Raw genomic sequence first — 17,517 nt, forward strand, 5'->3', positions numbered from 1 at the left:
GTTTCACTCCTCTTCCACGCTGCTGGTGGTGGCTGCCAGGCCTTGGCTTTTGTGTGATTCCCTTCAGTCTCTGCAGCCGTCTCACGTGGGTTTCTTCCCAATGTATCTTGATCTGTGTCCAAGTTCCTTTCTGATAAGGACAAAGGTCATTGAACCCCAGTTCACTGAATCCAATAGGCCCTCATTCTAAAGGTGATTACATCTGAAGAGATCCTATTTCCAAGTGGTGTCACATTCACGAGTACTAGAGATTAGGACTTGAACCTGTGTTTTGAGGGTCTTAAGTGTGATTTTGGACCGAACTAAAATTTGGTCCCTAAGGATTCAGGCTGGAGGGTACTAAGTTCTTTTAAGGCTTATGCAACATGGATAACTATTTAGAACATCTTTGGCTATACATCATGGATACCACCTATTTCTAAAAAAAGTCTATTTCCCATATCCAACATGTTAACTAGAAAACCACTTAGTATTGCTCACAAGTAAAGCCTACCACTACCCATACCTGGAGGGGTTTTCTGACTGAAATGCCACTCGAACATCTGAGATGCGATTTCCTTAAAACAGTAATTTCCCCTCAAGAGGTGGTATAAATTCACCAGCACCCCTCAAGAGGTGGTGTAAATTCACCAGCACACACATTGATAACCGTTTATGATAAAGCGTACGTGAACTTATGTGTAAGCGTAAGTGATGTTACAGCTTGATGCTGTAACATCAAGCAACAGTCGTATCTATTTCACTTGGTTGCCAAGGTAAAAATAATACATTCAATTATCTCTGGTTAATAAACAACTCGAGGAAGAGATATGAAGCCATTAGCTTAGAAAACACAGTTAATACATCACAGGGGGGAAGTGAAAATACAGTCTATGCTCCTCAGTTTCTCACTGAACTTAGACTCATGTCTTATTCCTTACCCACTTGACAGCTGAGCGACCTTGGATGGGTCGCTTGCCCTCTCCCAGTGGTGGTGTCCCCAGCTGTTTAAAGATTGAGAAATTGCTTTCTCTGCCAGGGACTTGTCGGTCAATGGAAGGAAGAGTGCTCTGTGGACCCTAAGCTGATAGGCATCCCAGGAGGTTTGTGATGAGGCGTTTTCTGCTTCCAGAATGGTCTAATGTCTTAGCTCTTTTATCAAGCACTAAAACAGGTATGGGAGGTCAGGCATCTAGGTCTAAAAATAGTTTCTCTCTGTCGATCAAGGAAATGCAATGGAAGTTACTGTTTGAAACAATCTTCCAGCAGAGTCTGATCACAAGAAGGTGGGCAGGACTTTTTCTTAGAACCAGGTTTTATGGGTCTCCCTGTGTAGCCAATCTTCTACACAATTTTCTCTAGGAAGGACAGTCATTGAGACGACCAGATGTTTCTTCATGGAGTAAAAGTCTCCTCTTATCCCCTTAGCTCAGCCATACTGCAAAACATATTTATAAATTACAAGAGGTTTTTTTTTTTTTTTACCATTTTAAATATAGCTACATATTAGATACCTGAAAGCCAGAGAATAGCCTGTAACATCTCCCCCCGACCCATCACAATAATTATCTGTATTGGTTTCAGGACATTCTTACATATTTCAATATTTACATAGATGAAATCATTCTGCTTTTTATCCTGTTTTTTCCCTGCTTACATCATGGTGTAAGCTTTTTTCCCATGTTATTTTAGAGTTTTAACTCATTTAAAAGAGCTGAGTGTATATACTGAAATTTATATACCCATTTCCCTATTATTGATTATTCAAGGCTCTTTCTAGTTTTTTCCCCATTAAAAATGCCTTAGGGAATATATTTATACATAGATGTTGCTTTTGTGTCTTAGACAAGAAATTACATCCTTAGGCTCAGTTCCCAGAAGTGAGTTATTGGGTCAAAGAATATGAGTAGTTCTTTGCTTCTGGAAGTATTTGCCAAACTGCTTTCCAAAATAGTCATTTACAAAAGAGGGACAGGAGAGTTCTATCCCAACTCCAGTGATTTTTATTTTCTCCTTCAATCACTGATATTTTAACAAGCAAAGCATTTTTCTTTGCATTTGGCTTTCTTTGCATGTGAGATTGGCCATTATGTATCTATATGCTTCCTGTGATTTCTATAAAGCCTATGACCTTCTTTATATGTGGTATCAGGCCTCACTGGAGGTCTTTGCCACCCCCTGGCCTGTAGCCCACCAGGCTCCTCTGTCCATGGGATCCCCCAGGCCAGAATACTGGAGTGGGTCATCATGCTCTCCCCTCCAGGATATCTTCCCAACCCTGGGTTGATCCTGCTTTGGCAGGCAGGTTCTTTACCACTGAGCTACCTGGGAAGCCCACAGAGGTTCAGGCACAAGGCAGTCCGGGCTGATTGCAGACATGGGGTCCAAGTGATTGGGAAGGGATCTGAGCCTTGTGGTCAGTCATAAGCAGGGTTTAGGGAACTGGTGGGTAACAGAAGCAAGGGGAGGGCGGAGATCCAGGGTGTATAGGGTGTGGTGCTCTGCTGTAATCCACATCCCCAGTGGCAGAGAAAGCCTGGGAATGAGGAGTTAGATGGTGGCCACTGTCTAAAGGTGCAGGCTCATCCCCTAGCTGGTGTGTGTCCCTGGAGCTGAATCATTCAGCCTGGGGCGAGTCTGCCGTGCACCTGGCCCAGCATCAGTACCTGGTCCCAAGCAGCCCACGTGAAGTGCAAGCCCTGTCTTCAGCGCCCAACGACAACCTTCAGAGGGAAGGTCACAAAAAGGGCCACCGAGTCCCCAGAGCTCAGCACAGTGCTCACCACAGTGGCACACCCTTGCTAAGTATGCATCACGTTTATTAGCAGGTAACAGTAGAACAGAAACAGTGACAGACTCTTCTTGGGCTCCAAAGTCACTGCAGATGCTGACTGCACCGTGAAGTTAAAAGACACTTGATCCTTAGAAGAAAAGCTGTGACAAACCTAGACAGTGTTTCGCAAAGCAGAGACACTTTGCTGACAAAAGTCTGAATACTCAAAACTATGGTTTTTCCAGTAGTCATGCATGGATATGAGTTGGACTGTAAAGGCTGCTGAGAATGGAAGAATTGATGCTTTTGAACTGTGCTGCTGGAGAAGACTCTTGAGAGTCCCTTGGACAGCAAGGAGATCAAACCAGTCAGTCCTAAGGAAATCAGTCCTGAATATTCATTGGAAGGAGTAATGCTGAAACTCCAATACTTTGGCAACCTGATGTGAAAAGCTGACTCATTGGAAAAGACCTTGGTGCCAGGAAAGATTGAGGGCAGCAAAAAAAAGGGGACAACAGAGGATGAGATGGTTGGATGGCATCACCAACTCAATGGACATGAGTTTGAGCAAACTCCAGGAGATAGTAAAGGACAGGGAAACCTAGAATGCTGCATTCCATGGGGTCACAAAGAGTTGACATGACTTAGTGACCGAACAATGACAGCAGTTGAATGGTTAGCATGTCTGTGATGGTTAATGTCCTGGAACCAGACCCATGCATCAAGAAGAAGGAACCAGAATTGTTACAATTAGAGCTGAGGCCTGTGATGTGATACCATTTGAGTTTTAGCAGCTCAAGAAAATCCCAAAGGAGATGACAGCTGGAGACTGCTCTTTCCTTCCTATACTTGGTAGAAAGTTGCAGTAAAATGCTAAGAGCATTGGCTTTTGAGTCAGAACCTAGACTCCTACCTTGACTTGGCCACTTACTAGATCTTAGGTTGTTCAAACATACTTAATGTCTAGCCTCCCACCTCAAAATTAGGGAGGAAACCACACCTCTGAGAGATTCTGAGGATTAACTAAGTGAAAACAGTTGGCATCTGGTGGATGCTTCATAAATGTTCAAGCAGCAGTCAAGTTTGAAGGGACTGTAATCATGATCCATCCGACTGGTGGGGACCCTACCGTCTTTACCACATTGGTTCTAACTGCCTTATATCATCTGATCAGAAGAGCCATCACATCCAAACAACAATCATGAGTCTTGGCAGGGATTTCAGATGAGTCTTAATTCAATTAAGTGTTAATTAAACAACCTTTTCCTGGATGAGGGATTGGTGCTGAAGAGACAGGTTCACTTATCCATTTATTAAATACTTGCCAGAACCTACCATCATAAACAATGGGGAGAATCTAGCGAGATTCCTATCTCTTTAGCAACAGAATTCACATCTCGAGAACCAAGAGATTGACAACTTGAGCTCTCAAATGCCGAGTTGTGAAACTGGCTACCTATTCAAGGAAAAATTGCTTTTATAAATTGGCTTGTTTTACAATTTCAACTGAGACTACCAAAGCTTTTCTCATGATGCCATGCCATTATCTGGAGCATGTTGGTCCTGGACATAGATTTTACAGTGACATTTGGAGAGCAAACCCAATCAAGGGGATCTTAAGTAACAAATACTAGAAGAAGAAAAAAAAAAAAAACCCTTTGGGTTCATCCTTAGACCACCTGGAAAGCACACAGATTTCTTGTTTTGTGGGATTGTAATCAGGTCTGTGCGGGCTTGCTGATTGAGTCATCTGAATCATTATTGTAGCCCCAGGGAATTTCATGGAACTTGGAGCAGAGTTGTCGCTCGAGCTATGCTTATGGAATGACAATCTCATAGTCATAATGGAATCAGCCAAAGCAATCCATTTATTTGTTCATCTTCTTGAGTGTTCATTGAGCCTTTCCTGTCTGCCAAGCCCTCTGGAGAATATAAAATTGAATCAGATGAGGGCTGTGCTCACAGTCCAGTAGAGAAGACATGCCAAGTACAGAGTGGAGAGAACTGAGACCTGGGGGAAGAGTTGATAAAGTTATTCGGCTTTAAGAGAGATTATTTCTGGATGAGATGAGAGGTGGAATAGGAGGCCCAGACCATCTTCATGAGAGCAGTTGAATTGAGTTATATACACAACAGCAGAAACCAACACAACATTGTAAAACTATATTCCAATAAAAATTGAATTTTACTTTGCCAATCTGATAGGTAAAAATAATATATATAACACACATACCATGCATTTTATCCACTACATATCTGGCACTTCTCCTATGATAGCTTATAAATTCTGACCCCGCCCCCCCCCCAAAACAAAACAAAAACTCAAGTTGGTGTATACACGACTCCCATTTTATGTGTAAAAAAATAGCTCAGACGTTAGCAGTGTTCAAGACCACTATGGAGTACAGATGTAACGGGAGAGAGTTTGGAGCAAGGTTAGTCTGTCCCACTCCAGCTCTTCTCCTGGCACCGTGCTGCCCACATCTATTGGCTGGCCGACATTTAAACGGAGCCCAGACACGGCCAAATAGGGAGGCAGGATGTGTGTGACTGACAGAGGGCACCGCACCAATGGTGGTGGAGTGAGCAAGAGTGGAAGGTGTACGCTTTCTCTTGCAGGCAGTGGGGTCTGTGGAAGTCTGTCGTCTGTGGAAGAGAAACAGCTGGAACAGAATACAAAGGTAGATGAAGGTGAAGAGACATAGCCTTAACGATTGAAGCTGGATGGGGAGCCCTCAGATAGAGGGGAGGACCGGGCTAAGCCTGGGTTAGCACAAGGACGAGCACCAACTCCTGCTGAGGGGTTCAGAGCATGCCACCCCAACGTGCCCCACCCCGGCATGTTATTTTGAGCTGAAAGTACTTGAGAAACAGATGTAGGAAGGACTGCTGGCCTATCCACTTCTGCCCTTAAAGCAGGTCATAAAATTTTCCTGACCAAAGGTCACACTACGGCAGGCGGGGAAGGACATGCTTGTCACTGGAGACAGTGGCAACACCGAAGTGAACCTGTGGGAGCCAACCTACTCAGACAACCCTTCTCTCCCATTCTTTCCCCATCCGTTTCCTGCTTGCTGGCCTGTAATTCACTGCCCTTAGACCAAGCCCCTTAGTCTCCTCACATCCCCACAATCATTGTGGATAAAGAGATGTGAAAACGTTTTAGGACCAGCGACTTCTTCAGATCTTCATTTTGCTTCTGAAGACTCCTGTGTATGTATTAAAGATATTAAATTGGCATGTTTTTCTCCTGTTACTCTGTCTTAGGTTCTAAGAATCAAGCTGACAAGAGGGTAGAAGGAAGCTTTGCTTCCCTTACACTGGGGAGGCTGGAAGCCCTGTCTCCATTTCTAACCTGCTGGTGCTTGTCAGTTTCCTATGAGCTTCATCACCATGAGCTTGTACGTGGTGAAGGAGATGAAGACAGACACACAGAGCCCCGGACCCCTGATGCTCACAGACAGGCAGGACCCTCGCTCATACACACACTGGATGCTCGCCTCATAGATCATAGGATGCTTTCCAAATTCAGAAACATGGAAGAAATGCAGAGATGTGCAGCTTGCATGCAGGTACCCACGTTTATTGCTCCAAGTAGCATCTGCGCTCCCTCTACTGATGGAGTCAAAGACTCGCTGGTGGATGGCACCAGGACCGTCCCTCCCTGGCCTCCATTCTGAGGTTCAGGAGGGTTAAGATGCAGCAGGTTCAAGTCTGCACGGCCGGGAAGAGGCAGGGCCAGGACCAGCCGGCCCAGTTCTGTCAATTCCTGTTTCTGTAAGATAAGGCCTAGTCTTCAGGAGCTTGTGGGCATTAAATAACGCATGCACACTGCTCATTTAGGAGCTGGCAGGTGCTCAAGGCACAGGAGTTCATTGTAACTTACTGCACAGACACACAGAGCTTCCTGTCAATCACAGGATGTTAGAACCAGCGACACCTCAGCAATCTTACAGCCCAGCTCCCTTGCTCTGCAAAGAGGAAGTGGAGATGCCGAGATGGTGGGGCCAGGGACTGGCCAAACTGGAGTGGAGTGCTCAGGTTTCCTGACTCAGGCCAAGGGATTAGCCTTTGAGCTGGTGGAGGAAAGACTTGGCCAATTGACATGAGCCGCCCCCCGTCTTTGGCCTCCCCATTGCCGACACAAACAGCACATGAACCAAGTGACCAAGGAGGCAGGCACGGGCCAAACAGCATGGGCTCTCGCTTACCAAAGCTGAGTTAATGACTTTGAATCTCTGGCAAGGACCAAAGTCAAGTCAGGGGTTAATAGCCATGAGAAAATCACCACAGGAAAAGAATAAAAGCAAAATATAGCAATACAGCATAACCCAAATAAAAGTTCATTGGGTTGATCAGTTGGGGTCGTCACACCCTGCTAAGCTAAGGAAAAACATAGTGTGGACCTTGGAACGCCGGGTCAGCGCAAGTTCAGAACGCTGCTTGTGCGCACACCAAGATGTTTCCCCAAGGCATATGCGGGTTTATGACCTCCAGCTAGGTGAGAGCCCTTGTAGAAGAAAATAACAAAGATAGCTTAATCAATAAAACGGGAGACGTGACCAGGGACACGGGAGGCTGACTTCATCGTAGCACAACAGATCCTTTCTGCGTGCCAAGACACTAAAGAAAAGTGATGTGGCTCCAAGGAGCAGGGCTCTTGATCCAAGAGGTCTTGAGTCCCCTGGTCCCACCTTTAAAACTTTACTTCTGTCTCTAGTTTCTTTTTCCCAAACTGTGCATCGACCACTTCTGATCCCTACCTGCTGTGCTGGCCACAGCAGTCGAGGCCCTGGCCTGGCACCGTCATTCTAGGGGACCAACTCAGAGCTGAGCGGACTCCTGGGGTCCCTCTACCACTGAGGAAGGAGGAAGACTGCTGATAGGAGCAGGCATTCGGGGCATGGGCTCGTCTTTCCTTTGGATTTTAGCCAGCGTCCTCACCAAGTCCTTACTGACTGAATGTTTGACCCACTGGCCTTGGGTCCTACTTAACATATCATGAGAGCAGGGTACCCGTTTTACAAAGGGGAGGACCAGTGGGCATAAGAAATGCAAGTCATGTGACAGGCTGACACCCAAGTGCTGCCTGCCTTCATAAAGCGTGAAGTGGCCGGCTGCAGGCATAGCCACAGCCCCAGCTGAGAGGTAATCCTGTGAGAATTTGGGGCCAGCCCCCAGGATGCAGTAGATGTACTGAATCAGACATTAAGTCTCTGTCCCCAGGAGGAACAATATATAGATCTGGGAATAAAGGGGTATAAGGCAGTGGGGTCTCACTTAACATCTATCCAAAAGACTCACAATGGCAAATGTGTGTTTACTGAGCCCATAACTCTGGGCTTTGCAAGATTAGGTGTACTGGTCCCCTGGGGGGAATTATTTCACCAGGAGGCAATAGAGGTTGGACTATAAGCTCTAGCTTCCTTTAGGAACTTTAGGCTACTTGTGATCAGAGACCAGCAGACAAGAGCTGTCAGCACGTGAGGAGGAGTTGTTAGTCCTGATCAGGAGATGGGGGCCGCTCTGATGTAAGAAGGGCAGGAAGGAATATGGTCGGGACCTGAATCATCCATCTGGATACTTCTTGGAGCTCCTCTGCCCACTGTGATGGTAAATGGGTACATAAGCAAACTGGTTCAAGTCCCCAGGGATAAGAGTCTGGATCCAGCAGAGGTGCTAGGTGAGGGTGATATTGTCTAGGATGGAGAGAGGAAGGGGCACCACACGTATCCATTACAGGTTTGAGATCAGGTGCCACGGTGGGGAGGGATATTTCATCCCACCCTTTAAGCTCCTTGCCTGTAGGCGGGCCCATAGGAATGTCTGATGAAGAATACAATGGCCCTCCCTTCCCTGTAGTCAAATTCAACCTTCACCAGCTCTCAGCTGCCTATGGATCAGCCAGCAGCTTGAGGGTTTGTAATGCCTTCAGTTGAAGGTGAGGGTTCCAAGGGTTCCACATACTACACTGTCTGCTTCTGTTTCAAACTGTAACAGCCTCTAATATTGCTGGAGTGTATACCACATAAGTGAGTGCCTGTCATAACTTACAGGTCACACTGTGGACTCCATAAGTGGTTTACTGTAGTTATACCTATGTTCTTGCAAGTAATTTCTGAGATGCGTGTAATTGTCCTCCAAGGTAGGGAAAAACAACTCAAATTGTTCAGTGAGTAGGTGAGACCTGCAATGGAAAACCAGCTCTGGCTCCACTGGGTTGTATCCCTCCTCCAGTTATTTTTTGCATATTGAGCGAATGGTTGACTGTTAGCTAATAAGCATTTGACTGTGTTGATTTTGCAGATCATAAATCTGACTCATGAGTTATTTCCTTTGATCCACACAACCTACCATGTAGGCAATCCTCTTTAGCCCTCATGCTACAAATGAGGAAATTGTGGCTGGTTCTCTGTTGTTCCTCCATCTTCTGCCTGACCAGGGTTTGGAAAGTGATCAACCAGGATGTTAACTCTAAAACCCTACTCATTCCTTAGTGAACAAGAAAATGTTAGTGCCACTTATGTTTTAGGCACATTAAGAGATCAGTTAATGAGTTAGCTAAAGTTCTGAACCTCAAGTAAGATAATTGTATGTAAAAATTGTTTGCACCCTATAAAGGGCTATGCCAATGGGTTGACAATGAGAACCCATTTTTGTAAGCATTCTGGAATTTCTAGATAATCTTGATTTCCAAGGGAACAGGGGTAGTAATATAATATCATGCTCAGTATCATAATGGAAATGGGTGGTGAGAGGCAGACCTGTGTGAGATAAAGAATGGTTTTTACCCAGGCTCACAGCACTTTAGGAGACTTTCAACACCGTAGATAGAAGATAAGTTGGAAGATGGACGGGAACTCGGCTATCCAACTCAACTAAGACAGAGGCACATCCCTTCTACTCGGCGTGATATAGCAGAGCTCATGTGAAGGTCATTGCCTGACTCAGACTAGTCCCAGCACATCCTTAAAAATAAAGGAAAATCTGTTTCTGACACTTTTGGAAGGAGACAGGGTATGCATTGCAAAGAAATATTCCCTGTACCTGCTGTGAAACCTCAGCTCAAGAATGCAGACAGAATGACGTTATCCTCCTAAACTCCCTCCCATGCAACTCATCTCCAGGAAGCGAGGCCTCTCTCCTCTAGGTTTCCTTTGCTGCTTTATGCTACTATTTTAAAAATAGCTCTTAAAACCTGAAGACTCACTGTATGTCTGCAAACTGGTATCCGGATTATGATGTATCCCATTCATTAACTGACAGGTGAAGGTGGTGGTGAATGCAAAGGTGTCAGTTGAAGCCAGATGTCTTGTTACTGCTGCTGCGTGTGTGTCTGTACATGTGTGTAATTTGCACGTGTGTTTAAATACAATCTAACCACCTTCCTTGTTTGTTTCACACCCCTGCTATTTAGGAAGCAAATCAATACATCATAAATAATAGGCAGAGAAGGGAGTGTTGGGTAAGTGAGGCTTATTTTCCTGGGAGAGTTATTAAAATTAGTATTAGAAATGTTTCTGTTAACTCTTGAGAGAAGGGAAAAATCTTCAGGGTCATGAAATAGAGGAAAACAGGTACGTTATAGCTCAGCCAAATTCCCCTCTATTTCTAAAGGGTGAGAAGGCTGAAGTACAGGAAGTCCAGGTGATCTAGGCCAGGCTGCCCAGTGGATGGACGAGGACGCAGGACTCGGGTTAATTCTATTTGGGTGAGGTGGGAGGCACGGATCCCAATACTGGGCTGCCCACGACTTGTGCAGTGTTAAGAGATTACCTCTACAGATTTCATAGCGCTTGGTTGTCTCTAGATAATAGGAATAAAAATGCTGAAGGAAAAAGATTCTGACCTCAAAACTTACTGGCAATGAGACTTTGGACTTTAAGTTTCTTGGCTTCTCTACACCTCAATTTCCTTATCTCTGTATCTCTAAAGAAGAGATCTTATGGCTCCTTTTCAGAATCAAGTGAGCTCAATGTGTACTGGACTCATCTCTTTCCCATCAGAGACAGAAGAGCCCCTTCAGGGAACAGGTGAGATTGCTACACAACGGCTACAGCAAAAGTGGCCAAGCGGGTGTGGGGACTTGCAACCTCCAGCACAGGTCAGTCACTGGCTATGGTCCCCGTGGGGAGATGTGGACTGCCAGGCATTTCTAGCCACCTGTGCTCCAATCAGAGCAGCCCAGGGTCACAGTGAGGAAGTCCACCATCCTATGCAGTGACCCGCTTGGCTTTTGAAGGGGTCCGTCTAGGGCTATGGTGGGCCCAACGACTCCAACTCAAGGGCACCATTCACCTCTTTCATTCCACAGGAACCTCAGCTGGGGTTGGGGTCCATTGGGCCTTTCCTGCCATTATGGCTCCCTACCCCACCAGTCAAGGAACCAGTGAGCATTTGGCCAGTTGCTGGGTCCATCCTGATGGGGTACTTGGAAACTGGGGATGTAATGGATGGGCCTGTGGACCATTCTGAGCTCTATTGGTCAGAGCTGGGTCAGATTCATTTGTCCCTTGACCTTCAGAAGTCCTTACTCTCACGGGGGACTTTGGGACTCCTAGAATCATGTCACTCTCACATCCCTACTGCCTAGTTATTTGAGAACACCATAGGATCCTTTGAGCAGGAACTGCAAAATAAAATCTGTGGTCACCTATAGTGATTTAATGCCAGGTGCTTACACATTGCTAGATCCATTCCAAAGGAACCTTTTCTTTCAATATGTCCTCAGACAGAACTGGCTCAGTTCTGAAAACTGAGGGATCAAGACTTTCCAGTAGCCTCTGCTCACTCTCCCTATCTCTAAATGCTTATGTGTGCATTTATATGTATTTTCACATATCACATACAATTATTTTGCTGGCTGCCACTCCTGTGTTACATTTATAGATACAAGATCCCTTCATCAGCAGCCTACTCGTCTTGCCCTTATGAATGGTGTGGCCCACTAGATTCCTCTGGGTAAAGGCCCCTGGGTATCGTTGTGGTCTTGCATCTAGTCAGTCATGTGATCCTTGATTTTGCTGGTTGGTCATGGCCCCTCCATGGCCTGTGCGTCTCTGTAAGCCTGTCATCTCAAAGACACCAGCATTTCCAAACGTCACCCTTTAAGAGCTGACAGCACGGCTCAATGTCAGCACCCAACCCCAGCACACTGAACTGAAACGTGTTCTCTAGAACGCCCAGAGAATGCTGTCGGTTGATGGGACTTTCTGGTCTCATATCATGGATCCTTCCTAGTATGTCTTCTTGCCTGAGCCTTCCTTCCTGGGGACAGAGTTCCAGCATCCCGTTGAGACCTTCTCCCCACTCATAGCATTCATCATCTTTCCTATCATGCAGTAGAACTGTCTCGAGGACCCTTGCCAAGGCATTAAATCCCAAGCCAAGGAGAATGCCCATGTTACTCATTCATCTTTTTACCTTTTTCTTGTTGAGGATCCTGAAGATCTCTTCTCAGGTATATTTCCCCCGGGTTCTTCATAGTAAGTACACTTGAGTCATGTCTTAAAGCTGCTTTGATAAATAACTTATTCCTTGAACACTGTTAGCATTACCCAATCTGGTCACAGTGAAACTGACCCTAGTTAACATGTACGACTCATGGCGAACTTCTGCTAACTAGAGCACAGTGTGTATGCACATTTGCTTTTGTCTTTAGCCTTGCAGATGCCACTCAAGTTTGGTATCTCATTCCCCTACCCTCTTTTAGTGAAGTTCATTCTTCTTTTTTCCCGACAGAAGGAAGGTGTTTATTCTTATGGGGAAACAAAAAGTCTTTTCCACATTGTTCATATTTTATAGGATTCCTGTCCAGTGTGAATGTTTTCGTACACCAGCACATAAGAGAAAGTGAAGGTTTTCCTGAATATTTTTCAATCATTGGATGTTTCTACAGTATGGGTTCTTAGATGTTTACTTACACATTCCTTACATTTATAAGGACCATCTCCAGCATGCGTTTCTGGAGGCTTTTCCATATTCTATACACTCAGTGTTTTTCTCCACTGTGGATTTTTTCATGCCTTTGAAGAGAGCTGGGCCAAAAGAATACTTTAGAACATGTTTTACATACATATGTTGTCTCTCCTGTGTGACGTCTTTTGTGTCTCTCTAAGGAACTCAAATAATGGAAGGCTTTACCACACTGCTTACATTCATAGGGCTTCTCTGCCCTGTGAATTCTTTCATGTTTTTTAATACTTTCAGGACCTTTAAAGGCTTTTCCACATTGTTTACATTGATATAGTTTCTCTACATTGTGACTCCATTCATGCTTTCGAAGATCACAGGAAAAAATGAATCCTTTCTCACATTTCTGACATTTGAAAGGTAAATCACCAGTGTGTGTTACCATGTGTCTTCGAAAAGTTACTTTCCACATGAAGGCGTTCCCACATTCTTTGCATTCATAAGGTTTCTCTCCAGTGTGAGTTCTTTTGTGTTCTTGGAAAGAGTTTCAATATGGAAAAACTTTTCCACATTGTAAACACTCATAGGGTTTCTCTCCAGTGTGATTCCTTTCATGTATTTTAAGAGAATTGAAATTAATGAATGCTCTCTCACACTCCTTACATTTATAAGGGCCATCTCCAGTGTGTGTTATCATGTGTTTCTGGAGGCTTTCCTTAAATCTGAAGGCTTTCCCACATTGTATGCACTCATATGGTTTTTTCCACTGTGGATTGCTTCATGTATTTGAAGAGCACTGGCACAAGTCAATACTTTAGAATATATTTTACATACATATTGTGTCTCTCCTGTGTGAACTCTTTTGTGTGCCTTTAAGGAACTCAAGTTATTGAAGGTTTTCCCACACTGGTTACATTCATAGGGTTTCCCTCCCCTATGAATTCTTTCATGTACTGGAACACTCTCAGGACTTTTAAAGGCTTTTCCACAGTGCTTACCTTGACTGGGTTTCTCTCTATTGTGTTTCCTTTCATGACTTCTAAGCCAACTGGGAGTAAGGAATGCTTTCTCACACTTCTGACATTTGTAAGGTAAATCTCCGTGTGTATTAACATGTGATTCTGGTAAGTTATTCTCCACAAGAAGGCTTTCCCACATTTCTTACATTCATAGGGTTTCTCCCCTGTGTGAGTTCTTTTGTGTTGTTGCAAAGAGTTTCGATATGAAAAAACTTTTCCACATTGTAAACATTCACAGCATTTCTCTCCAGTGTGATTCCTTTCATGTGATATGAGAGCACTGGGAGAAAAGAATGCTTTCCCACATTCTTTGAATTTACATACCTTCTCAGGGTACTTTCGATGTTCTCTTGATTTGTCTTCAATGTGACATTTCATGTATCTAGTAAGGGATGAACCACTCATGACGGTATTTTCATATGCACTGCATTCCCATGGTTTTAAATCAGGAGTTTTCCCCTTCATTTTGAGAGTTGTAATAAGATTGAAGTTTTCTCCAAAGGAACTAATGTCTTTACTTTTACAGAGTTTCTCTATCATTGGCCTTCTTAATTTTTTCCCATGGTTTTTCTCCTACTCAATGTCATGATGATCTGGCCGTTTTGCCACTACTGATGCCAAATTCCTGATGTTTTCCAACATCACGTCTCTGTGGAGTTTCTTCTGTGAGGAATCCAGTAAAAGCCACTCCTCCCAGGTGAAATTCACAGCCACATCCTCAAAGGCCAATGAGTCCACTTTGTTCTGTTACAGAGATAATTAGCATATTCTTTTAGGCAAGGGAGAGTCCAAGTCCGGAAGCTCTTTTATCCGGGGGTCTGGTTTTCCATTGGTATGCCATTTCTATAGACACTGGGCACAAAGTTCAGAGTCCATTGGGAGGGTGACCGTGCATGTAGCTTAATGTCCGTAGCCTGGCCTAAGATGGGGTCCAGCTCTGTCTGTTCCCTCCTTCCCCCTCACGCACTACTCTACCGGGGATGCCACCCACGTGAGACAAGACAGGTTTGGTCCCAGACAGGGGAAGCGGGCGCGGGCGGTCACGGTCCAGGACCAGGTTGGGGGTGCAGGGTCGGGGGTGAGGCCAGCAGCGACGGGGAGGGGCGGCAACCACGCACAGCGAGGGCCACGGGACAGGGTTGCATGCGCTGTCCAGGGACCAGAAAGGCTGAGACACGGACGGGCCACTAGGAAAACAAGCGCGGGGTCCCACCACCACACACAGGACGGCGGCCCCCGCGACGCCTGAGACACCGGACGGCCCCGTCCACCCTCGGAGCCTCCCACAACCCGGCCCCACCACCCAGCCTGGCGTGCCACAGCCCCACCACGTGCAGCGGAGGGGCCCTGTCTACCCATCTCCTCCATCTGTCCTCAGCAGATCGGTCTTCATCTAGTCCGGCCCCGAGGCTCACGTCCTGGAGACGAGCTCTCCAGCAAAACAGCTCAGCCCGTGCCCGACAACGATACCGACACCGGTTGAGACTCGGATGGAGGGCTGGGGTGACAGGCTCCTCACGGCTGCTGGACTAGGGTGCTGCACGGGGAGTCCCCCTCCTCCTGGGCTCACCAAGGGGGTTGTCCACGTGCATCCATTCTTTTTTAATATATACATTTTTCATCACATTCTGAACTGAATTTGATCCTGGGGCGGGGGGGTGGGGGTCTCCCAAACTCTTTTCTGAACTCAAAAATTAAGGTTCAGTCTTTCATGCCTTTGTAAACTGTCCAAAAAGAAATTTAAAGCACAGTATCTTCACCATTTCATATGATACAGAATTGTTATTATACCATATATCCAGAGCTTCATCTATTCTGCCTGTCTGGTTTTGGTATTGTCTGACCAGTAATTCTAACCTTTTATCATGAATTGTTACCTCTGCTTTTAATTTCTGGAATAGATTAGTGAATCAGTACCATTTCTTCCTTAAATGTTTACTAGAATTCAGAGCGATCTGGGCCTGGTACATTTAAGCTTTAATTGATTCTATGATACAGGGCTATTCAGAGTGTCAGTTTTCCCTGCAAGTTTTTGTAGTTTCTCTTTCAAAGAGTTTGGTCAGCTTCACCTAAATTATCAACATGGTGGGCCTCGCATTGTCACAGTCATGTTCTTATATTATTCCTTTAGTGTCTATGAGTTCGGCAGTGATAAGAGCCCTGTTTCATCTGTCACTGATACTTTGTTCTCCATTAGCCTGGCTAGAAGTTCACTTTTATTGATCTTTACAAATAACCCATTTTCCTGATTTCAATTCATTCATTTTTTCTCTATCGTTTTAGGCTTAATTTGATCTTCTTCTAGTTTTAAGATATAAGTTCAGGTTATTGACTTTAGACCTTTAATCTTTCCTAATACATTTATTTAGTCTACAAGTTTTCCTCTAAGCATAGCTTTTGCTTCATCCTAGAAGTTGATATGTAGAATTTAGTTCAAAACTTTAATCTTGATACTTTGAAAAGTGTTTACAAGTATGTTTAGTTTGGATATGGAGAAAGCAATGGCAACCCACTCCAGTACTCTTGCCTGGAAAATCCCATGGACGGAGGAGCCTGGTAGGCTGCAGTCCATGGGGTCACTAGAAGTCGGACACTACTGAGCGACTTCATTTTCACTTTTCACTTTCATGCATTGGAGAAGGACATGGCAACCCACTCCAGTGTTCTTGCCTGGAGAATCCCAGGGACGAGGGAGTCTGGTGGGCTGCCATCTATGGGGTTGCAGAGTCGGACACAACTGAAGTGACTTAGCAGCAGCAGTTTGGATATGTTTGAAGATTCTCCATGTATCTGTTATGTCTAGTTTAATCTTACAGTGTGAGAACATTTTATGGTTTGTTCTTTTAAATTTAAGGTGCATTCTAAACCCCGAATGTGATCTATTCTGGTGACTGTATCATGCAGGCTTGAGGAAGGTGTATTTTGTTGAAATATTCCATACAGGTTGATTAGATCAAGTTGATTGACAGTGCTGTTCAGGCTAACTTTAAAGTTATTGTTTTTCTACTTTTCCATTCAGCTCCCTGTTTGAGGAATTCCTGTGTTCTCATTAGGCAGATAAATTTAAAAATTGTTATGACTTCTTGAAAAATTAGTCCTTTATCATTATGTAATGCCCCTTCTATTCCTACTAAATTTTTCTTGTTCTAAAGTCTGCTTTGTCTGAAATACAGCTAGTTTTCTTTTGGGTAGTTTTAACATGGTCTTTCTTTATCCCTTTACTTTTAACCATTTAGTGTCTTTAAGAAGTTCACTTCTTATAGACAAATTATGTAGGCCTTTCCTTAAATCCTCTAGAAATTTCTTTTAGTTGGTGTATTTATACCATTTAATTGATATATCTTTATGTTTCTTAGTCTGCTCAGTCTGCTATAACCAGATGGCATAGACAAGGTTGCTTAAACAACCTGGAGGCTGGAAGTTCAAGTCACCAGCTGATTTGGTTCTTGGCGAAGGCATTCTACCTGGCTTACAGACACCCAGCCTTTTCACTGTGTCCTCTCATAAGACAGCAGAGGTGAAGTCTCTGTGTCTCTTATAATAACACTAACTATACCAGATTAGGTTGTATGTCAAAGGTCTTTGATCTTTATACAATTTTTTTTTGCCCCCTTATAACTATTCAGGATGTGGTTTATATTATTTTCTCCCAATTTATACATGAGAACTGAAGGTGGTTCTTCAACATCTAGAAGTCTTTAAATTTTAAGTTTCTCAAAAGATGCACTTTTAAATAGAACCTACCTATATAGCATAGGCTTCCCGGGTGGCTCAGTGGTAAAGAATCCACCTGCAATGATCCCTAGGTCGGGAAGATACCCTGGAGAAGGGCAT

Source organism: Bos taurus, chromosome 14 (assembly GCF_002263795.3).
Source record: "Bos taurus isolate L1 Dominette 01449 registration number 42190680 breed Hereford chromosome 14, ARS-UCD2.0, whole genome shotgun sequence".
Lineage (NCBI taxonomy): Eukaryota > Metazoa > Chordata > Mammalia > Artiodactyla > Bovidae > Bos > Bos taurus.